At 37.3% G+C, this 25,346-nt stretch overlaps 1 long non-coding RNA gene across 1 annotated transcript in view; it reads right to left on the reverse strand.

The window, feature by feature from the left end:
• The window catches only part of LOC130853593 (uncharacterized), a 156,432-nt gene that overhangs the window by 12,463 nt on the left and 118,623 nt on the right, over positions 1–25,346 (reverse strand). Inside the window, exon 2 of the long non-coding RNA XR_009053818.1 lies at positions 17,892–18,053. This is a non-coding gene — a long non-coding RNA (uncharacterized LOC130853593). The remainder of the gene's footprint in view (positions 1–17,891; positions 18,054–25,346) is intronic.

Below are 25,346 nucleotides of genomic sequence, written 5' to 3' on the forward strand. Positions count from 1 at the left end.
CCAGTCTTTTTCTTCAATGGTTTTTCCGTAGTTATTTGTGATTTGGGTGTGCTCATGAGAGGAGGTGAGCTTAGGGTCCTTCTACTCCACCACCTTGGCCACTCTCTCTCCTATTATCTTTTTCTTTACTAAATACATTGATGGCTTAAGAGTAGGTAATTTGCATCTAGATTATTTGACAGGTTTTAGCTTACTATTTCTCACATAAATTTTATGATTCTCACTAGTAATACTTAGACAACTTTCAATGACATAGTAAAGGCTATCTCTTCATTTCCATTCTACAAATGAATGCTTAATTAGAAAGTTTTAGAAAGCTGTACTTAATGTGAATAAATAGGCCTCTATATGTTATCTCCTAAAAATGCATAGGTCCAATCTCAAGTTATTTACGTCTGCGTAAATGCTTGATGATTATATTGTCTCCATTGAGGTGTGTCCATATATCCATTATTCTTTATTTTTCTACTCTTCTGTACAAAAATGGGACACATTTATTATCTTTAACTATTAGGTTTTCTAGAGAAGCATTTATAATAATTTGTGATCTTTAAAAAGGAAGCTATAGAATACACCATATTGGTATCATTAGCTTTTGAAATATTAACAAAGGTAATTAAGATAAGGAGTAGCATTTGTAAATTACTTTATAGTTTTCAAAACATTTACATATATTAATACTTTAAGCAACCATATATATTACAAATGTGAAATAAAATTATTTCAAATGCAAGTAACAAAACCTCAACTCATAAAAGCATAAATAAGAAAAGGCAGGGACTTCTCTAGTGATCCAGTGGTTAAGACTCCACACTTTCCCCAGCAGGAGGCATGGATTCCATCCCTGGTTGGGGAACTAAGATCCTGCATGCCTTGCATGGTGCAACCAAAAAAATTTTCTAAAAAGGTGGGGGGAGGGGAGGGGGGAGGCGGTAATTATTGGAAAGATACTGAATTAGCTCCCAGAAGGGAAAAAAAGCTTCAGAAACTAAGGCTTTTCTGGGGAATCACAGACCCCAAAACCAGATACTAAATGATTGTTAGAACTCTCTCTCTATAAAAAGTCCTGTCTGCAGTTGATGTACATGTTCCTGTAGTTATTGTTACTCAGATTTCTTTATTTGCTAGATTTATTTTCTTCCTTCTCTTCTGATTGGTTTATAGTGTCTCGCTGATCACAGAAGGAAAACTCAATGATTTGAATCTACAGTTGATCAACTAGTCTAGAACATACCTTGTATCTTTAGTTCTGATTTTCCTATTATAAATTTCTTATTATTCTAGGCTCAATAATAGCAAAAAAGCCTCAAAATGTAGCTTAATAATTGTATAATCCTTTTTAATTACTCTAAACCTGTAAACTGATTAATTGGTTGCCAGACAAAACACAGAATTGATCAAGCTGTAATAAGCTGAAAGTCATTTATATTGGTATCTATAACTATGTACAGAATTAGGATATGAGGCCAAGCATTTCTCTCCCTGAAGTCATTATACCACCCCTTGTATAATCTCAGACCCTCTCTGTTTCCTCAATACCTGTTCTTAAACATTTCCATAAAAGAATATATATTAATAAAACTCTTTTTGGTTCATGATCATGGCCATTCAGTTCTACTGAATATTACATATTCACTATTACGTTTGCTAAATTAAGACATTTTTTCACTTTGTATTCAATTTATCACGTTCTCTTCACAGATGAATTCTAAGCCTGTTATGGTGATAAATATGAGTACTGGTGGTACAGGAGATGGTGTGCTTTGTTTACACTGAGGAAGTTTCCAGAAGGTGAGGAGATATCATAAGTTGAATTGTCATAAACTAGGTAATGTGTATTTTGTATTTCTTTGCCATTTGGTCTTCCTTCATTTGGGGAAAAATTCTGAAATCTCACGCTATGTCACTGTACCAACAGGATAAAAATAAAGGAATTTTAAGAAATCATCTTTACGGTAAAAAGTAAAAAGGGGGATTCAAGTTTGGCGAGGGGTTATACGGAGTGTGGTGGTGACCGTGGAAATTGATGTAAGAAAAATCCGAAGATAAGTAAGCAACTACAGGGATGTGAAACCATATGTGAAGCTGCTCCTCTCTCTCTAGTCTTTTTGATGAATGCTCCTTTCGTCTAGATTCTTTTTTATCTTTTATCTTTCCTAGATGATTGACGTGGCTACATAGATAGGTATTTGTGATTCCTAAATATTCCATAACACTGATTTATTATATTGACTTATGGTCATTTGCTGTCTTTCGCCAGCATATTCATGGGTCCCTCAGGTCTCATAATTGGGAGACCCTTTGAATTTTGAAGGCTTCTAATCGTCTATTAAACTTTCTGTGGGTTATTATGTTGTTTTTCTGGGAAGTGAGGACTGTGTGAGGATCCAGGAAATGGACTGGTTAGCAGATAATTTGCTCCTGTCCGAAATGTCCATAAGACACTTAGTCCGTGCCAAATGGTTTTGGACAGGACCGAATATCAAGGACCTTTTGTCATGGACCAAAAGGGATCACTTTTGGTCATAAACCTATTACTCTACAATGACTCAGTCTACTTCATCATAAACCTATTACTCTACAATGACTCAGTCTACTTCATCATTTATTGCTAAACTTTCTTTGATGTAAAGAAGAGATTAGACTTTTAAATTAAATATATGTATACAAATATATGTATAAAATATTTGAGGGCAATTTTAGAGATCTGCTAAACTTTATCGGTCAGCTAAATAGATCCCTATTTTAGGGATGTACATGTAGGCTGTGTCCTACACACAGACTATATAACAGATGACAAGTTTGAGGCACAGAGAGGCTCAATGTGTTTGTCAAAGATGATACAGTGAAGTAGAAAGAAAACCAGGATTATCCAGGATTAACTTTCAGAATTCCCAGTTCCCAACCCAGGATTCTTTTCCTCTCTCTCCCTCCCTCCCTCCCTCTCTCTCTCTCATTGTTAGTATTACAAGAAGTAAGATCAGACTTGAGGGATGGGAATTTGGTGCCTAGAGGCAGCAAGAAAATTGAGCACAGGTGTGTAGGGCAGGATAGGAATTTTGAGACAGATTTTTTTTTCTGAAATTACCCACAAATTGTATTAATGGAGATTCTCACTAGGATTCTTCCCAAAGGCACACTATTAAAAGAAGGAGCAGTGCTATTCAAATAACCTTTGCTCATTGCATAGTGAGTCAGTGACCTACCCCAAATTTAGTTTTTACATTCTTGTCAGGTATTTAGAAATGAGAAGAGATATGTGAAGATTATTGGAATAAACTGAATAGGGTTTATTATTTTGTTATTTTCTGATAATTATCAAGCACAGTCTACTGTTGCCTATCCTAGAAGCCTTATTTTGAGAAAAGGCTACAACATTTTCAGTGCACTGGGAGAAAAAGGCAAGCAAAAGATCATGCAAAAATCAATAGTTCCTTTTTTGTGTCATCTTATTTATGAGCAAGATACACATTAGAGGTCAAAGCAGAAGTAAGATCAATAGTTTTGCAAATTTTAATTGGGCCTTCTTTGGCTACTGCCAAAAAATCCTGGTGTCCAGTCTTTTTGAAGTCAAATGAATAAACTACACATTTTTAGGGGGGTAGTAACTTATCTTCCTCAGGATTGATTTTCCCCAAGCATTTTTTTTTTAACCTATTGAGTTGAACAGTGTGATCATATAGAATTATCTATAACTGGAGTCACTTTTTATGCAATTGGTTGATGCTCATTCCTCTTTAGAAGGAAACGAAATGAGCAGATTCCTTTATTAACAACGGTTAATTCAACCTCACCAATATTTTCCCGTTTTTTCTATATTTTGTGCCATTCTATATCAGTACTACTCTGTGCCTATAAATAGATTTATTTACTGAGATCCTACCCTTCTGATCTTTAGCCAGGTCCAAAATACTGACTTTGGAAGAGTTTCAGAGGTTTTGTTTGGGAAATTCTAAAGATGAATAAGAAACTAGCATTTTTTTTTAAAGCAACTCTACTGACCAGGATCTCCCTAGATTTTTTTTTTAAATATTTATTATTTATTTATTTTATTTTTGGCTGCATTGGGTCCTCGTTGCTGTGCACGGGCTTTCTCTAGTTGTGGCGAGTGGGGGCCACTCTTTGTTGCGGTGCACAGGTTTCTTTTTTTTTTTAATATTTCTGAAAATGTCTTTTTTTTCATTTTATTTATTATTTTTTAGGGGGTACACCAAGTTCAATCATCTGTATTTATACACATATCCCCATATTCCCTCCCTCCCTCAACTCCCCCCCACCCTCCCCGTCCCAGTCCTCTAAGGCGTCATCCATCCTCGAGTTGAACTCCCTTTGTTATACAGCAACTTCCCACTGGCTATCTATTTTACAGTTGGTAGTATATATATGTCTATGCTACTCTCTCACTTCATCTCAGCTTCTCCTTCATCCCCCACCCTCCGGTGCACAGGTTTCTTATTGTAGTGGCTTCTCTTGTTGCGGAGCATGGACTCTAGGCATACAGGCTTCAGTAGTTGTGGCACGTGGGCTCAATAGATGTGGCTCAAGGGCTCTAGAGCGCAGGCTTAGTAGTTGTGGCGCAGGGGCTTAGTTGCTCTGTAGCATATGGGACCTTCCCGGCCCAGGGCTTGAACCCGTGTCCCTTGCATTGGCAGGCAGATTCTTAACCACTGCACCACCAAGGAAGCCCCCTAGATTCTTTATATACATTATTTCAACTGATTTTGGCGGGGCAGGGGGAGCCTCCACAAGAGGTAGCTGTCTTCATTTGCAGGTGTTTTACAAATGATGGGTCACAGGTAGTAACCATGACTACCCAGGCTATGCTGGTATTTGAATACACATGTATATGATAACAAGGCCTGTAACCGTTCCATTTTGGTAGAATTATCTAAAGTGTGTTACGTAATATGTTAATAAGTTTAACATGAAAAATAGGTTTCTCTGTTCCAATAAGGCTGGGCTGGAATAATCAGTTACAACAGTCTCTTTACTACTGGCCTCCTCAGAGCACTTATTTACTTGTAGTCAAGGCAAGTGTACTGTCAGGGTCTAGGTGTGCACTATTTCACAGCTTTACTTGACCCCCAGAACTCTAGCAGGGACTTTTTTAGAAGTTGTCCTTCCTACTGTACTTTGGAAAAAACATCAGGGAAACTACCCAAGGGAGCCTGTTGGCCCCATGTTTATCTCCCTTAGGCATGACAGCTGTTCTCAATAGACATTGAAGCTATGTAAGTTTGTTATTGTTTGTTTGTTTTGATTCAAATCAGTCTTTATTATGTGCTAATATGGATTCTGATCCATGACAATAACATGGTTTCTTTTTTTTAACTTTTTATTTTATATTGGAATAGTTGATTAACAATGCTGTGCTAGCCTCAGGTGATTCAGCCCCATTCATATATGCATCCATTCTTTCTCAAACTCTCCTCCCATGCAGATGCAATGCAAGCTTTTTGAATGGTTCCTGAGTACCAACCTGCAAACCTCATGTACTGTGCATACAGGGATAGAATCTTTGTCATGGAACTCTCCTTGTAAAAGCTTTGTTTACAAACTATGAGGAAAAGTTGTACTAAACCTACTTGTGTGCTTCTTAGATACTATGAGCTGTATGTGAAAAAGTGGCCAAAGAAGGAAGTGATAGTCCTGAAATTATTGACCAGGGTCTTGATATTATAGACTAGGGTAATAAAGTCTAACGGAATGTCATTGAACTTACTAATACATTGCTAAAAAAAAATCTATAATTTTTAAAATCCAAATTTTAAAGGTGCCATCCCCAACAAGAAATCATCATTAGAACAAGATGTCCATTCAGTGTGCTCCATGGTGTTGCCTCATACGTACTCAGAAATGTGCCCTTCCTGTTCTGCCACTAAAGTTGGCTTATCCTGTGACCACACTACTGCCTCTGCTGCTGATTTCTCATAATGCTGCTTCTCTGCTGGGCACAGGTGTTCTTCTCCGCTGGCCATCACTACTGCTCCCCACTTCCTCAGATTCTCTTACTGGCCACCGCTCTGGGTAACTCTCAGATTAATACTGTGGTACAAGACAGCTGAATTCTAACCGACAGATTATTTGAATTATTTCCACATTTAAAAATCAGGACAAATTAAGCCCCAGAGAGGAATGTATCCCCTGTTTGCTAGATTAATATTGCCCCCAGTCCTCATTTTCTACCTTTATTATCTTCTTCCCAGAATGCTGGATTGTGAAAAACTCTTCATTTAAGTTGGGCGATGTGGTTTGACTCTGTGAACACGCCAGGGCAATAGGAGTAGACGAGCTTCTGGACTTCTCCAACATTCAGGTTAGTCTTATCATGTGTAGGACATTAACAGTGTTGACTTAAAAAAAAAATGCACAACCTGAGAGTTGGGAGTTAAGTTTTACTTGAGGCAAAAAGAGCATCTGGGAGACAGCATCCCAGATAGCTCTGAGAAACTGCTCCAAAGAGGTAGGGGGGGAAGGTCAGTATATATGTGATTTTGATGAAGGGGATACATGCAGTCAAACATGCATTTTTTATAGAAGGTTACTGCTAGTTATGAGGAGATACAAGAACTGGGCTCATACAATCGGCTCCTGAAAATATTTATCTGAAGACCTGTTCTGCCAGTTTTTCCCAGAGCACAGAGTGCCTCATTTCTGCTCTCCACCCTGAACTCCTTCCAGGGGGTGTTGAAAGTCAGCAGCTGCAGCAGCACATGAGTTAATCCTTGTAGAGGCAGATGGCAAGTGCCGGTTGTAGTTGACAACAGTGTGGTTCAAATAAGAAAACACCAACACCACTACAAGGTACTTTTGCTTTTTTAACAGTTTCTCTTCCACTATGAACAGAAATTATCAGTTTTATATTACTTTCCTGCAGTTTTAAGGATGTTTGTTCTTAAACTCCTGCGTGTAAAAGTTATAAAAAAAACACTTAAATAATAGCACACACATATGGAAACGGTTGCTTACAACTCCTTAAGAAGTAGCCATCACATAGCACAGGGATGTCTTAAACTACATAGAAAGAGAAAAAAGAAAAAAACAAATCCTTCCCCAAGGCTGAGTTTGAATATATACTCTTGCCTTTAAGAACCACCTATCCTTGTTATTAAACTAAAGGAAATTCTTCGGTTCCACTGACAGGCTGATTTAGGAAGCATGAGGTGCTCTTCGGGGGTCTGCATTTTCATGGATCCCCAAATAACTTTGAAAATGGAGATCGAGAAATTAAATTTTAGAAAATGTGGTCTTAAAGTCAATTTCTGGAGTCCTGAATATGTTTTTAAGTAAAAGTGACGGTATTAAGAAAAACATGTAAGGTTTTAATCTGAAGCACTGCTATTCAGATGACTTCACTACATTTAGGCACTCTCCACAAACAATGGATTGGTACTTGTCTCACATTAGCATTTGAAGTGCCTATTCTGCTTCTACAGTTTTTCCATTTTCAAAAATTAATTCACTAATGAAAAAAAAGACTCTTCTCAAACAAACAAGAAAAAAAGCATTTTTAGAAAAACAAATACAATGTTATAATTAGACCACTTCTATGGTATCTTAGTTACTATGCCAACCTCACTTCTCTTTGTCATCCAATCCATACTAAACACATTAGTGCCAGTTTCCCACTTCAGCCTCTTTGTTGGCTTCCTCCATCTTGGATACTCTTAGTGAGGCAGTGACCCAACACTAGAAACACTCTTCACTGTAACTCCTACTGATATACCCAATGTTGCTTCTCACTTTTCTCTTATATGAACAATTCACTTTAACCAAACTGTTCTACTAATTTTCCATGTAACATTTCATACACATTTCTAACTGTGTGTCTTTTCCTTTGCAATTTTCTGCATGAAATATACTCCTTTTATTTAAGTTCAACTCTTCATTCAAAAGTCATTAAAAGTCTCAATATTTCTGTCGCAATATCTTTGTTGATTTTCTTACGAATTCTTAATGGAATTGTTTATATCAGCCATTTAGCATGTAGCTGATGTCATTTTATGCTGGTGTTTGTCATATAGAAATGTATTTACTAAGCAGTCTAAATATCACATTGGCCAAAAAGTTCATTTGGGTTTTTCTGTAAGACTATGGAAAAACCCGAACAAACTTTTTGGCCAACCCAATACATGTACTGTCTTCTTATTCATATTTAGTGTGCTTATTTGAGGGCAAAGTCATGCCAAACCCTTTATTTCCTTTCCTTACTCATTTTTGTATCCCAACCACCTTTGCATAGAGTAGAAAAACACTGCATTGAAAAAAAGAAAGAAAAGTTAATGTATGAATATAATGATTATATAAAGGAATATGTTTTCTCTAAAATTTAGTACTTAGATAATGTAACTCTTTATGGAAAAATAACATATTTTTACTTGGATGAAGCATGAATGATGATTGTTCCTAAAATCAACATAATTGTCAGTGTCTTCACAGCCCAGTTGGAGATTTATAAAGGAACTATTTGTTTCAACAGCAAATGTTTTCCACTTGAGAAGTGTTAGCAGATCCTGAGGCATAAACATACACATTGGCGCACGAAAGAAGTTTTGTCTGCGGTTTGTGTGTTACAGTTGTGGGAGCTGTTATGGCAGATAACACTTTTGCTCAACAAAAGCTGTTAAATTTGCTTGGATCCATTGCAAAATTTGGCTATGTATGCAATTCATTTTTATTCACATGGGGCTATTTGGTACATTTTGAGACAGACCTTTTTTATGTGAACCGCTGTAACCCACACTGGGCCAGATCCATGGAACTTTTAAAATTCCTTGGAATATACCAAATGGGTTTCAAAATAGATTTGATTGACTTTCATTGAGCTATAGCCATCCAAAAAGGGTTCTTTAGACCGGAGTTCTCTAAGGAAGAGTACCAACAAGCTTATTCAGAGAGCAGTTACCATGTGGTCAGACGAGCACTGATGGTAAAAATACAAAGTTTGCTTTCAGTGGAACAAAGTAGCCTACAAATAGATCTATCATATGTAAGAATTTTTTATATGCTACGGGAGGCAACAGAGAACAGAAGAATAATTCTTCAAATGGTCTTGGGATGGTTTATTAGAACTGTTGAAGAAAATATATTTTAGAGTACAAGATAGATTTTAAATGGTTGGTGTATATATCTGTGAAACTATTAAAAAATTTTATGAAAATAACTGAAAATTTGAAAAGAGAATATCATTCTAAATTCTGAAGAAATAATAAGAGGCCAAAATGTAAGAGATTGTTAAAATAATTTTTGAAGGTCAAAAAGTAATAAATGCAAGTAACAAATACGTGCAGTATATATTTACACTTGTTATGAGTTTTACTCTATTTCTTAAGCCCTTAAGACCTCTATATTTAAATGAATATAAAAACTACAACATAGCTTTTCTATAAGAAAAGTTTAAAAAAAAATCACACATTTGATTCTTTCCTTAGAAAAAGGAATTACATTAGATTAGAGGAAAAGTGTGAGGCCAATCTCTTAGACCTGAAAATACATCAAGGTTTGCTCTTACACGATGTTATATTTTTGCTCTAAGGAATGCCAGGAGATGCAGAGTCCAGGGCATTGTAGGGGAACAAAATTTGCCACCCTAAAATGTGTCTCTTTGCTGTGTGGATTATACTGAGCTAAAAACAATCAAGGCCCCAAAGACTCAAGAAGAATCTTTGACCTTCCTGCTAACTACCAAAAAAAAACCATGTAGATTAGAGGGTCTGTTCCAGAATAGAGCTATTGCCAGAGGTATGTGAAAAGAATATGGGCTGCATGTGGTGGGGGGAAACTCAGCAGGGCCTGGAGATCAGAGAGCCCTCTGTCCCATTGTCTCTGCCTGGCCCAGCAAACATATCAAACATTTGCTTTTCCATGTCCATATGAATTGCCTTCTTCCCTTTGAAGTCCCAAACTACTACCCCAACATCCTCTTTTGTTTTTAGCTGAAGATGGTATTTAAGGTGAGGGCTTTGGCCATTCTGGCCAGTTACTCAGTTTTCCTGGGTCTGTCCCTTTCATATAGATGTTATTAAACTTTTGTTTAATTTTCTTCTGTTAATCTGTGTTATGTCAATTTAATTCTTAGGCTGGAGAGAAGAACCTGGAAGGGTAGAAGGAAAATTTCTTTATCCCTGACATTTGGTATAGTTGGCGGGATTCAGCTTTACCATCTTCTCCACCCCGAAGATGCTGCAGTTAAAAGATCCTGGGAAACTGACAAACGCTGGCAGAAAGTCAAGTTTCTTACCACATCAATCAGTCTCCCATATCTTTGCCTGCAGGATCAGTTGGAAATAAGAATGGTAAGAGTCTCTTTTCCTATTTTCTAAAATTAGATTAGCAAGAGAAAATATTTGTGGAGCTAGTTCATTGAACTCAGCGACTCTTGGGAAATTTGGTAGAGCACTCTTACTTTCATTCTTTTCCTCCCAGAGATGGTTACTGTTTTTCTTTGTGTTGTTTATGTCATTTTTCATAAGGAGGAAAACCATTGGTCTAATTAGGTTTTCCCTTAACTGTGTTCTATGTCTTGAGAATTTGGCTTGCTGACCAGTAAGAAAACTGTCTCTGGTCTCAGCCGTCAGGAGGGTGCACATAACAGTGTGCTACTGGCAGCCATTCGAATGGACTGGGATTATGAGCAGCTGTGTCCAATTGGTCAGAAGCACAGGCTTGCTTGTGACTGTCATCTCTTTGTCAGACTGTGCCAGCTCTCAAGGGAGTCTGTTGTAAGGAGTCCCGGTCCATAGGGGCCTTTGTCATCTCGAACTTTGCTGCTTGGCTAGTCCCCATGTGCAAGGGAGGCCTTTACTTTCTCAGACGAGAAACGGTGTGAACTTTCTGGATCTTGTAAGGGCTGCCTTCTTTTAATTCTCATGGGATGCCACTTCCCCATGGTTAAGCCATAAAAAGGATTATTGGTTTGAGTCACTATTATGGTCCTACTAATTAATGGCCAGACGATGGAACCTTTGAATTGGAAAAACTTCTAAACTGGTAAATTTTTAGAGAGCTGTCATCATAGACAACTGATTTATTGGTACCTATTGAGAAACCAAACTGAAAGGTGAATACAAAGAAATATATAATGCTAACCTTAAAAATTCCCTTAATAAGGAAAAAAAAAATGATGGTTTGGGAAGCCTTACCAAATAGTAGCTTCAGGTTCCCTTCATGGGTCTTACAGATGCTATAGTAAAAACATTACATTAATTAACAAGAGGATGGAAAGAAGCTGAGGGGAAAGTCAGGTAACTCTTCCCAACAAGGTGGAAACTTTTAAAGGATTAAAGAAATAAGGTAAATAAAGCCAATACTGAAGGAGACAGAACAAAGAGGAATCATAGAGGTAAGTCCTGGACTCCTCCCCAGCAGGGTGGAAATCTTTGGATGGTTAGTAGGAAATGGGATGAATAGAATGGACATTTGTAGAGTTAAAGCAAAGGTTTTAGTACATCACTATTATGGTTGGCTTGGTCAAAGTTACTCCCTATTGGCCCCCCAACATTAGAGGGCCCCAAATAACTCTTCTCTACCCCAGTTTGGAGAAATTTTAAAAGCTGGAAGGCAAAAATTACTGTGAGAAATCTGACCAGCAATCACTTAGGGCAACAGTTAGGTGGATAAGTCTAGTTAAAGATAGACAAAAGAGCCTGGGTCCCTTGGCTCAATCCCTCACTGGGGATCCAAGGCCTTTTACATAGTAATGGATAAAATGGCCAGGGGTTGGAGAGAAGTTTCTGGGACTTCTTGATGTGGGAGCCCCAGGAGTGGTGGTACCAAAACACATTGGTGGAAACCTGACATGGGCTACAATTAAATTGAGAAAATATAAAAGTGCAAGAGTTGATAGGATTATAAAGGTTGGAATGCTATGTGAAGAGGTTATGTCAACGGTTGTCTGAGGGTTTATGGGAAACGGATGTTATGTCTGTCTGGGATACTTACCCTACCCAGTATTGTAAGACAGAGACTTGTGGATGCGGTCCTAGCGGAAGGTCTGGTTAGAGGTATAAGAATTGATGGAATTGAGGTGAAAGTTTATAAGAAAATTGGTATATTTGAATGGGTTTTATGTAAGGTGTTGCATCTCTTTTTGCCTGATTAAATTGTGGGGTTGGACTTTGTGTTTCACTGGGAAATGTTTCGCCTGCCTTGTATTATAAGACAGGACACACACATCCACCCTTCTGTCAGTGTTCACTGAACCTGCTAAAGGGAGCCAGTAGGATTGCCTGAGTCACACTTTCCAATCAGTGTGAGGTGGAATCTGGGGTCTGATATTGAGGCAACAATGGAGGCTTTTTGCCCCTTGGGTGAATTAGTCTGGGGTTAAACTGTGCACTCACAAAGATGGTCTTTATTGAACAACTCGTGCAGATTTTTTGAAGGTGTGGTGCACTGAACCCTGAAGTTCTAGAATAGAAATCTTCTGATTCCCATTTTAGTTGAAAATCTTCTCCCTGATATAAAGAATCAAATTAAAGAAAAATGTAGTTGGATGGGTAGATCAGCCTTTTGATATCATTTAGTCAGCAGCCCTGTTCTTACTGGGATTGAAAACAACTGACTTTGTCTTACAATTCTCTACAAAATCAAAAATGTAAAACACAGTCCACAGTCTCCTGAGACAGCTTGGTTAACTCAATCAGTAGAACCTAAAATCAAAGAAAAAAAAAGAAGAAGAAGAAGGAAGGAAGGAAGGAGGCTTTCTCCAAAATCTAACTCACAGCCTCATTAATTAAGACTAGAGATTTGTATTTGTCCTTGAGAAACAGTCTTTTCCACAAACAGTAAAATGCCTTAGCCATCTGAGCAGATAAACTTAACTTATCCCAACTTGTTTATAAACGAGTTTTATATTTCTGCACCTGATTCATGACTACAGCTTTAAAGTGAAAGCTAGGGGATCTCTGGTTTTGTGTGTCTGTATGCCTATGTGTGTACGTTAAAGACAGGGTATTGGCTACCTTCAGAAGGTTTTGTAAAATTAATTTGTAAAGGAACTCTATTTAATTGGCTAAAACAAGCACTTAAATAAAAATTCTCAAAAATAGAAACTAGCCCTAATGTTTTTCAATTTCATATGATCTAGGATTAATCTTTAGTAAATAAAACCAAATTTAATGTTATTGGTTTAATTTAAAATAGGCATTCTTTAGAATTATCAGGATTAAATATCAAACATGTATTCTACCTAGATTTATCAAAAGTCAAATAAGTTTGTGTTATCTCTGTTACAAAGTTTGTCAGCAAGAAAATAGCTTGGGATGATAGCTGACTTTGCTTAATATCTCATGAAGTTTTCATGGTTATTCTAAACATAGTTTTTAGGAACAAGTGACTTTTTTTTATTATAGTTGATTTATAATGTTGTGTTAGTTTCAGGTGTACAGCAAAGTGTTTCTGTTATACATATACATGTATCTATTCGTCTTCAGATTCTTTACCCATATAGGTTATTACAGAATATTGAGAAGAGTTCCCTGTGCTATACAGTGGGTCCTTGCTTATTTTAGTGCATACATGTCAATTCCAATTTCCTAATTTATCCCTCCACCCCATGTTTCCCTTTTGGTAATCATAAGTGTGTTTTCAAAATCTGTGAATCTGTTTCTGTTTTGTAAATAAGTTCATTTGTATCATTTTTTTTTAGATTCCACATATAGGTGATATTGTGGTATTTGTCTTTCTCTTTCTGACTTCACTTAGTATGATAATCTCTTAGGTCCATCCATGTTGCTGCAAATGGCATTATTACATTCTTTTTTATGGCTGAGTAATATTCCTTCGTATATATGTACCACATCTTCTTTATCCATTTTTCTGTTGATGGATATTTAGATTGCTTCTATGTCCTGGCTATTCTAAACAGTGCTGCAATGAATATTGGGGTGCATGTATTTTTAGGAATTTTTTGAATTTTGGTTTTCTCTGGATATATGCCCAGGAGTGGGACTGGTGGATCATATGGTAGCTCTATTTTTAATTTTTTAAGGAATGTCCATATTGTTCTCTATAGTGGCTGTACCAATTTACATTCCCACCAAGAGTGTAGGAGGGTCCCCTTTTCTCCACACCCTCTCCAGCATTTATTGTTTGTAGATTTTTTTGATGATGGCCATTCTGACCAGTGTGAGGTGGTACCTCATTGTAACTTTGATTTGCATTTCTCTGATAATCAGCAATGTTGAACATCTTTTCATGTGCCTGTTGGCCATCTGTATGTCTTCTTTGGAGAAATATCTGTTTAGATGTTCTGCCCATTTTTTGATTAGGTTGTTTGTATATTTTTGGAGATTAATTCCTTGTCAGTTGCTTCATTTGCAAATATTTTCTCCCATTCTGAAGGCTTTTTGTTTTGTTCATGGTTTCCTTTGTTGTGCAAAAGCTTTTAAGTTTAATTAGGTCCCATTTGCTTATTTTTGTTTTCATTTTCATTACTATAGGAGGTGATCCAAAAAGATCTTGCTGCGATTTACGTCAGAGAGTGTTCTGCCTAGATTTTTCTCTAAGAGTTTTATAATGTCTGGCTTTACATTCAGGTCTTGGATCCATTTTGAGTGTATTTTTTGTGTATGGTGGTAGAAAACATTCCAATTTCATTCTTTTACAGGTAGCTGTCCAGTTTTCCCAGCACCACTTATTGAAGAGACTATATTTTCTCCATTGTATACTCTTGCCTACTTTGTTTGGAATCTCTCACAAAAAAAATGGAAGAAAACACTAGGCAGAGCTAGACATAAGCTGGGGACTTTAGGAACATGGATTTAAAAACATGAAAAAGCAGAAGTGGTATTAGGACATCTTCACTGGAAAATCCACAAAGACAACTGAATAATTCTTTAAGAAAGACTGGAGATAAAATCTGGTTACATGCATTAAATAATCTCAATGCCACATAAAAGGTACCCAAGAACTAAAATGTTGAGAGCTTTCTCTTGATCACAAATTAACAAAAAGAGGTGGGGGTAGTCAGGGAAGAAACACAAAGCCAAGGTGAATAGAAGACTGTTGTGTGAATCTGTACTGACAGTGCCATGGTGTCCAGAAGATTCACTAAAACCAGTCATTCATTTATTATACATTTTAAGGTGGCAAACACTGTGCTGGGCACTGGAAACACAATGTCTGACAACTGACAACCTCTGCTCTCTGCTTATAACCTCCTGAGACTGACCCCTATAAACAGGCCTACACACAAACGTATAATCATAAATTATGATAAGCACTGTGAAGGAAAAAACACAGGATGCCTGTCCCAAGGAGGCCATGGCTAGAATTGGGGTCTCGGAAGAATCTTCCTGGAGTAGAGTTAACATGTGCAGTGTGTGTGTGTCTGTGTGTGTCTTTAGAAAAGGATCCCCCAGACTGAGAACAACATATGCAAAGGTTCTGAAAGGGAGAGGTCCACAGCCCATTCCAGAAACAGAAGTGCCTGCTAAAGCAGGACGATGGTGAGGCAGTGGGACGTGGGCAGGGGCTAGATCACAGAAAGCCCACTAGGTCATGTGATGGATTTGGGGCTTTCTCTACTGAGGTGATTTTAAGCAGGAAGGTCACGTGACCAGATTTGCATTTTTAAAATTCATTCAGGCTACAATATGGAGAACGTAGACGGAAACAAGGCAGAGGAAAGAAAATCAGTTGTAACATGGTTGTAATAGTCCAGGCAGGAGATGATGACAGCTTGGATCATAATACTGCAGTGTCAGTGGAGCAGAAGGGAGAGACTGAGAGACACTGAAGAAGCAAAATCACCACATCTTAGTGGTTTAGTGATGAATTTGATGAAGGGGGTGAGGGAAAGTTTGATCAGTGATGCTATCTGAACCAGCTTACATCTTTTCCTTTCGAAGGGGAGAGTGGGTAGGGGATTCCTATGATTTTTAAGTCTCTTTTATTCTATAACAATCCCCCCTCCTTTTCTCTGCCGTTTATGTTAGTACAGCTGGGTCTTCTGGGCCTATAGAGTATCAAATATCTCATATTTGCATTTGACTAATTACCTCCTTGTATTATTGATTATCCTTTTCTTATAGCCACTGGGTTTCCTGTACAGTGATATACAGTTAGTCCCCTACATATGAACCTCAAGTTGAGAACTTTCAAAGATGGGAGCCTGTGTTTGTACATCCAATCACATAAGTTAGTTCATGTGTATGACATACATTGTCGCATGCGTGCATCCTAAGAGGTTGTGCTTTTGTGTACTTTATAGAGTACAGTAGTATAGTATTTTAATTTCAAGCCCAGGATGTCTGGAAGCAAGCGTAAAAACAGCAGTGATGTAGCTGGTACTACTGTACTTTTCAAGGTACTGTACTGTAAGATAAAAAAATGTTTATTTTTGTGTTTGTTTTTTATGTATTATTTGTGTGAAAAGTATTATAAACCTATTACAGTACAGTACTATATAGCCGATTGTGTTAGTTGAGTTCCTAGGCTAACTTTGTGGGACTTACGAATGTGCTCACGGAACAGAATTCGTTTGTTTTTGTATGTAGGGCACTCATTGTAGCTCTGAAGGCTCCATTGATTCTGGTTCAAGTTATTTTTTTCCTTTTGACTAGACTATTTTGTGGGTTGCACTGGACACTTTCTATTACAACACATCCTGACAGAACAATGTACCAGTCACAGTACCTTTAGTGAGGCTCGGATTGAGAGTGTAAGTGGGTTCAGCATGACCCTCCCATTATGAAGTTCCTCTTTCACCTTTTTTTTTTTTTTTTTTCTCTCTTTCGCCTTTTTAATGGTTCTAGCATCCATTGATGGTGGTCACCTCAATCTCCACAGAACTGACTTAGATAAAAGAGAATAAAAGCACACAGAGATTTTAGCAAAACATGAGTCAGACTCTATAGCCCAAGCTTTTCTAATTTTCCTCCAGGTGTTTTGGGTACATCTTCTCAACAGCTACGTTCATTCTTCTGACTCAAAATGTAAATATCAAAGTCCTATCTTCTGTATCCACTCGTTGCAAACTTCTACCTATGCAAAAATCTCCTGGAAACAGAACTGTAGCCTCAATCTAACTGGCAATTTTCAGTTGCCAACTGGTCCCTTACTCTGCCATAAATCACACTTAATTTCCAAACCACCTTCCGACCCCTCTCTTTCTGCCGAGGATATCAAGATTCTCTCAGTCACCACTGACTCCTCCTCCCCCCCACCCCCAGCTACATCAATAAGTTGACAACTCTGTGCAGTCTCCCTCCAACATATCATTCTCATTTTTCTCTTTCCAAATTGCTGCCACTCTTCTAGCACAGTTCATTATCTCTTGCCTAAACTATTGCAAATAGCTTTCTAATGGCTCTACCAGCTTCTAGATTCTGCCATGTGCAGTCCACCCCGAACATGGGGCTGGAAAACGCTCCTGCAAAAACATCTAGAGTCCTGTCATTCCCCTGCTCAAACAGCTTCATTTGCTGCCCACTAGCTACCAAAAGAAATACAAGCTGTTCACGCCACATTCAATCTGTCTCATCTGCCTCTGCAGACATTGTTCTACCCATGCGTTACCCAGGCCTACACCACTGGACAACTGGTCCGTGAGCCTCCTCCCAGGAGTCATGCCTCCAGTTACTCCTTCCTTCCTGGTGCCCAGACCATCCTGGATTACCAGCAACCTACTCATTTCTTTTCCTTCTCACTAAGTGACATATATATTTTTATTGCCAGTTATTTGAGTCATAAAGATGTTATATTCTTTTTGTAACAAGTTCCCCTTCCCTTCTCCAATTCTACCATCCTATGGAAACAATTTATTGTGCTTTCTTTTATATTGTTCTTTAACCTACATAAAAATAGACACAGCTTTTGTTTTCTTGCCGCCTGCTTGAGTTGGGACATGGGTCTGCCACCCTTGGACAGGGATTTACACCATCACTTACGCTGGTACTCAGGCCTTTGGACTCAGGGACTGGAATTACACCACTGGCATTCCTGGGTCTCCAGTTTGCAGATGGCAGATGACATGATTCTCAGTGCCCATAATCTTTTTTTTTCTGTGCACTCAAAGCATTTTTCAATATGAAGAATATATAGTTATGGTCCTAAAAATGGAGAGGAAGAAATATGTAAACTTAGTCAACCAATTTGAACAGAAAGCATTTGCTTCCGTGTAAACCTGATGGTTCTCATCCTACCCAGTTTTAATTATTTTGAGATTATCTGAATCTGTCATCGCTTTCTATTTTTATTTCCATTGGTGAAACACATTTCAGGGGCAATTCTGTTTCCATTCTTTTAATTATTAACATTTTAAAAGATTTTCTCAGCCAGATTATTTTAAGTTGAAAGTCAAAGTTTCTATTCTGTTTTTAGTAAACAATTCATGCATTTTTGAACAACTAAAACTGACAATACAGATGTGTGAAAATAAAAAGCTAACTCTTCTTTTTCTAAGTCCATCCTTAAGTCAACCAGTGTTACTGACTTGGCATATAATTATTTGCATCTTCCTTAAATTTATAAAACATAAAAAATATACAGGGCCCTACAGTTTTATTCTTCTATGCATTTTTTAGACAAACTGGAGCTTTAATCACTTAAAATACCCTTTAAGTTCAGTAGATAGAGGCTTTTTTTACACTGAGTTATAACTGACGTACAACATTAGTTTATGGGGTACAACATAGCGATTCATCATTTGTATACACTGCAGAATGATCATAATAAGCCTAGTCAACACCTGTCATCACACACACCTACACGACTGTTTTTTCTTGCGATGAGAACTCTAAGATTTACTCTCTTAACAACTTTCAAATATGCAAGAGTATTATTAACTATAGTTGCAATGCTGTATATTACATCTCCATGACATTTATTTCATTAGAAGACATTATTTTAAATTACAGCACAATATTTCACCATAATATTCCATATTTCTATAATATACTCAGCCATTATTAATAATACTGGCTGTTTAGCTGAATTTTATAATTGTTTTCATGATTAAACATTCTTTTATATGTAAAAAATATATGCACAAAGATATGATGAATAATATGGCTTATAAAGTGATCATATATATACATAAAATATACGTATATATTATTCTGCAACTAGCTTTTCTCATACAATTCACATAGACTCCTTTTACCTCAATATATAGAGATCTGCTTCTTTCATATTACTAACAGCCTCAGATTCCATATTATAAGTAGTCCTTAATTTATTCTGTCATTCCCATAGATGAGCATTCAGTTTATTCCCTTTTAAACTATTACACACAAGGCTGAAATAAAGATCACTGTAGGTAAACCTTTATAACTTTTTTTTCAAATCCATTCTCAGAAATGGATTCCTGGGTCAAATGGCACTCAATTTAAATTCTAACAGGAGACAGCTAGATTACCTTCCAAAAGTAATAATGCACTCTTATGCCAACAGTATATGAAGGGAAGTATTTTTTTCTCCACACCTTTTCTAATAACAACGTGTTAATTTTTTCATTTCTGTCACATTACTTGAAAATTGATATTGCTGAAAGTTAACATTACATGCCCATTCTCTAAGACCCCATCTAAAATACAGAATGCTTTCTTCTCTCGTCCTAGATATCCTTCCTTTCCTCTGGAAACTTTGTAGCACATGTTTTGTCCTTTTGGAACTTTTCATATTACTCTTTATGCTGAATGGAGTTTTCTCATTTTAAACGTACCACATTGTAGCTCAAAAAGGAGAGGTCACATATTTTACCTATTCTTGTAACTTCCTTAACGTCAGCGAAGGAGCAGTGCATAGAAGATGCTCCACTTTCTGCCTAATAGGATCCAGTTGATCAGTCAGAGAAATGGGAGCTCAAGGCTAGGAAATAAAAGTGTATGACTCTGTGTCCTCTTGGAGGAAACTGCAAGCATGTTGCTGCAAAACTCTATCACTGACAAAACAGCTGAACAAAATAGATATACCATGTTTACTTATCAGACCTACTGCTTGAACATCCAGGGTAGGTGAAGCCAATTGACAAGAGTATGACAGCATCACAATGTTTATAAGCCAAAACTGTGGGAAGAAGCAAATCCAAAGGAAGCACAACATAGAAAGAAAAGCACTTTAAAAGAAAATTTGTAGGTACCATATTTTAAAGTGAATTCAGATAGAAGGCTTACCAGTGGGTAAAAGATAAAAAAAGAAAGATTATAGCTCAGCATACAAATGAACAACTAAAAGGCAACAGAGCTGACATGAACTAAGGCACCAGTTGCCTTGCATACTTTATCCCATTATGCGCACACATCCCTGTGCAGTAGATATTATTATCCACATGTCATATATGGGGATTTAACTTCCCGAATGTCACAGACTGTGCATATAAGGGAACTGAGTTGAAGACCCAGATCTGTTTGAGTCTAGGCTGTAATGTTGTCCCACCCATAGAGGTACCAACACAGAGACCAGATGGTTCTCTGTCAGAAGAGCTATAGAAACTATATTTTTATTAAGGACAGAGGATGGAAGGATGACACCTAAACCTGTCCATAGAACTTCTTATGCTAACACAGAAGTTAGAATCTCCTCAAAAACCCACAAAAACAAAACAAAACAAAACAAATAAGCAGTGTTCTACTTACTGTTACTTCATAGGGACAAAGAAAGACCCAAAGATGACACAGGTTCATTTTTAAAATATATAAACCATACAAATATAAAGGAATGAGTAACAAAGTATATCTACCAAGTGCAAACAGCACAGTCACTTAAAACTGTGATAAAGTGCAATTTCTAAATATTTTCTTGGCTGACTGCACCCAGTCTTCTGAACCTGGGCCACCTATCATGTAGTACAAGTGCTAAATGCCACATTAGCACTTCTTTGCTCATAGCCTCAACAACTTCCTCTAAGCTCATCCAGCCTAATTCTCCTGTTTTCCAAAGTTACCAATGTCTGTCGTTCTCTTAAATATTGACCTCTTCGTTTTCTCTCACTTCCTTCTTGAGACAAGACACTGATAAAGACATCTGAATTCAATCTGTTTTAACCGGACTGAATCAGCGAAGGCCCTTCTCTGGGCAGATAGCTCCCATGAGCTCTGCAGCCCAATCATGATAGATTAAAATGTTAGATAAGAAGCTATGATTCACAGAGGTTCAAATTCAAATTCTCAAGCTTACTACTGTAGAACCCTGAGTAGCGTATTTAACTGACTTGATCCACAGTTTTCTCATTCACATCTGCTCCATCGCATTTTTGTGAGGATTAAATTAGATCTTGCATGTACAACCTGTAATAAGTTCCCAATTAATGGAAGATAATTATTATTATAACTATTATCAGAGTCAGCCACTTTTAGACAGAATTAAAAGTAAAGTAAACCCTCTAAATACCATGAATATGTGTAAAAAACAATATAAGATTCCTTCATTATCTCTGTCTAATTAAAGATAGGATTCAACCCAGTTAGAACAGGGAATGAGAAAATTGCTGATGAGCTCACTTAGGCTCTGAATGAACTGCCTAGAAGGAAGCATCTCACACCCTTGGAAAGATGCTGGAATACTTGAAAAACATTCTGTGGGTTGTTCAGAAGATTAATGTCTCTCTTCCAAGAAATGAGAGTGAGAGCTGAAATTTCAAGAGGAAAAATCACATTGTAACTTGTAGCATAGGTAGCGGACAGGATTTTGTTGACGGCACATTGATAACAAATTATGGAAGAAATCTCTAAGAGGGAAATGTAATAGGTAAACTGGTCCTCTTTTCTTTTCCACCTCACAGGCTTTATATATAGTAGTAGCATGTCCCCACCTCATCTATGTAATAGTGCCACATCAATGCACTTCTATTAAGTGGCTCTCATTGAAAGAAGTGATCAGTCAAAAACTCCATCAAATCGAAACAGATGAGTCAGCCACCAGCCTAAAGGTAAGATGGGTAAGTGAACTGACTAAAAGACAGCAGGAGCCATTGGTCTTCAAAGAACAGGTGAGCAAAAAAGCAGTCTCTTAATGAATTTGAGATAAATATTAGTATCAAAGTAAAGTGGCAAAAAAATTAGGAATCTCTCCACTAGTTCTCAGGATGGGGAAGGGGATGGTTTAAATTAGATTAGGCAGCCACGTGGATGGTTGGAGTAGAATTAACACAACTGGATGGAGACAGAGGATGCAAAAATGAAAGTGATGGAGAGATGAATTATTAACTTTTAGAGCACAAATCTGCTTCAGTTGGAAGTGGTTTTGACAGGACCAAAATGATGTTGTTGGTTTCATTTGTTGTAACTCATAGACTTTATACTACTGAATGGATGGCTCACAATGCATCAGAACAAGTTACATCTTGTTCTGGTCTGTCTTGCAATACCATATAATCTTTTTCTCTACTTTAATTATACTCCGGTTTCTTGTAGTCTGATTTCTTCTGAGCCTTAGCCTCTGATCCAGGCTAATCCAATAAGTCATTGCAAGGCAGTAATTTTAGAAGCGTCTTCAGGTAAACAACAGCTAGCACTCATCTGATATTTATACTTATGAAATCATGTTGGTATATTAATGTCTTTGATTTTCCTTAAAGTGATTAAATTATCTCCCTCCCTTTATGCCACGTGTATAGCAACATTTTTGCTTTCTCTATTCTAACAACACTTGACTCCATCATCAGTGAAAAGCGTAAGTCAATGACCAGAAGCAATCATGTTATTATATTTTAGTTCAATTAGTGAATCTTAAAGAGTAGAAGGGAGGGATGGAGGAGAGAAGGAATGCCACAGTAAGCTCTACATCATCATTTCACGCCTGACAGGGATTCTCAGGGGTCATTAATATAAAAAAAGTCCATTCAGAGGGGTTAACTATTCAGTCACACAGCAAATACCTGTCTGTTCTAGATCTTAAGTTAATGTATAAATCAGGAAAAGGCATTAAGGGGCTGTCTACTCAAGAAATTCACATATCAGTGGAGGTTCCTTAACTTTGGCTTTAGCTTAGAAAACATTCAATGCAGGAAAACACTAAGCAAGTCAGAGCTAAGGAGGAACCAAAAATATCTGAAAACCACAAGGCAGAGATCTCAAATGAGTAGAAAAGAACAAACAGGTACAAAGAAAGAGAGAGAGGAGAGAGTGTGCCTGTAAAAGGAAAGCAGAAATCTAAGGGGTGAAAAGGAAAGAGCCACAGCCGATGTAAGTTCATATCTTATGAGTGGGGGAAGACAATCGTAACTCTAAACGTCAAAGACTAAAATTGTCACAGCTAAGAGGAATCTAAGGAGAATGAGAACTAGATGTAATGTCGGTAGGATCCAGAACAGTAAAAGGATATTTAGGAAAAACTAAGGAACTCTGAATAAAGTATGGAGTTAAGTTAATGATAATGTATCAATATTCTTCATCAATTGTGACAAATGTACCATATTAATGTAAGATTTTAATACTAGGGGAAACTGGATGCAGAGTATATGGGGGCTCTCTGTACCATCCTCACAACTTTTCTTGAAAACCCAAAGTATTCTAAAATAAAATGTTTATATTTTTTTAAATTCAACAGTTTAGAAACAGATATTTTATGGTAATCTTGTCCCAAGGAAAATCCTAGAAGCATAGACCCAAGCTCCCAACTCTACCCTCAGTAGGAATAAGGACCCTTAGGGACAAAATACTGGTACAAGTCTTTTTTTTTTTTTTTTTAAGAACTTTTATTTAGATACAGTTAACATACAATAAACTGCATATATTTAGAGTGTACAGTTTTTTTTTCTTATTAGTAATGTATATATGGCAATCCCAATCTCCCAATTCAGTCCCCCCATAGAGTTTTTATAGATATTTTTTATCAAGTTGATGAAGTTCTCCTCAGTATTAGTTTGCTAGGACCACCATAACAAAGCACTATAGACTGGGTGGCTAAGACAATAGAAATATATCCTTTAATAATTCTGGAGGCTGGAAGTCTGAGATCAAGGTACCTGCAGGGTTGGCTTCTCCTGCAGCCTCTCTCCTTGGTTTGCAGACAGCTGCTTTCTTGCTCTGTCCCCATGTGGTCATCCTGCTGTGCACTCACATCCCTGGTGTCTCTTTCTCTTCTTTTTTTTTTTTTATTTTATTTTATTTTTTTTTTTGGGGGGGGTACACCAGGTTCAATCAACTGTTTTTATACACATATCCCCATATTCCCTCCCTTCCTTGACGCCCCCCCCACCCTACCTGCCCCAGTCCTCTAAGGCATCTTCCATCCTCGAGTTGGACTCCCTTTGTTATACAACTTCCCACTGACTATTTTACAGTTGGTAGTATATATATGTCTGTGCTACTCTCTTGCTTCGTCTCAGTTTCCCCTTCACCCCCTGCCCCCTCCCATACCTCGAGTTCTCCAGTCCATTCTCTGTATCTGCTTCCTTGTTCTTGTCACTGAGTTCATCAGTACCATTTTTAGATTCCGTATATGTGAGTTAGCATACAATATTTGTCCTTCTCTTTCTGACTTACTTCACTCTGTATGACAGATTGTAGTTCTATCCACCTCATTACATATAGCTCCATCTCATCCCTTTTTATAGCTGAGTAATATTCCATTGTATATATATGCCACATCTTCTGTATCCATTCATTTGTTGATGGGCATTTCGGTTGCTTCCATGTCCTGGCTATTGTAAAGAGTGCTGCAATAAACATTATGGTACAAGTTTCTTTTGGGATTATGGTTTTCTTTGGGTATATGCCCAGGAGTGGGATAACTGGATCATATGGTAGTTCTATTTGTAGTTTTTTAAGGAACCTCCAAATTGTTTTCCATAGTGGCTGTACCAACTTACAGTCCCACCAACAGTGTAGGAGAGTTCCCTTTTCTCCACACCCTCTCCAGCATTTGTTGTTTCCAGACTTTGTGATGATGGCCATTCTGATGGGTGTGAGGTGATACCTCATTGTGGCTTTGACTTGCATTTCTCTGATGATGAGTGATGTTGAGCATCTTTTCATGTGTTTGTTGGCCATCTGTATGTCTTCTTTGGAGAAATGTCTATTTAGGTCTTCTGCCCAGTTGTGGATTGGGTTATTTGCTTTTTTGGTATGAAGCTGCATGAGCTGCTTGTATATTTTGGAGGTTAATCCTTTGTCCGTTGTTTCATAGGCAATTATTTTTTCCCATTCTGAGGGTTGCCTTTTAGTCTTCTTTATGGTTTCTTTTGCTGTGCAAAAGCTTTTTTTTTTTTTTTTTTTTTTTTTGGCATACAAAAACCGCCTTTATTGTTTTAAGTGTCTGAATCCATGCTAAACTTCAATGATGGTCAGAGTAATAATAAACGTTTTATTTAAATCAAAATACTACAACTGTACTTATCTAATTCTAGAGGGTCAGAGGTAAAAATAACGTTTTCATAAGAATTATATGAGGAATATATTAAA

This window comes from Hippopotamus amphibius, chromosome 5 (assembly GCF_030028045.1).
Source record: "Hippopotamus amphibius kiboko isolate mHipAmp2 chromosome 5, mHipAmp2.hap2, whole genome shotgun sequence".
NCBI lineage: Eukaryota > Metazoa > Chordata > Mammalia > Artiodactyla > Hippopotamidae > Hippopotamus > Hippopotamus amphibius.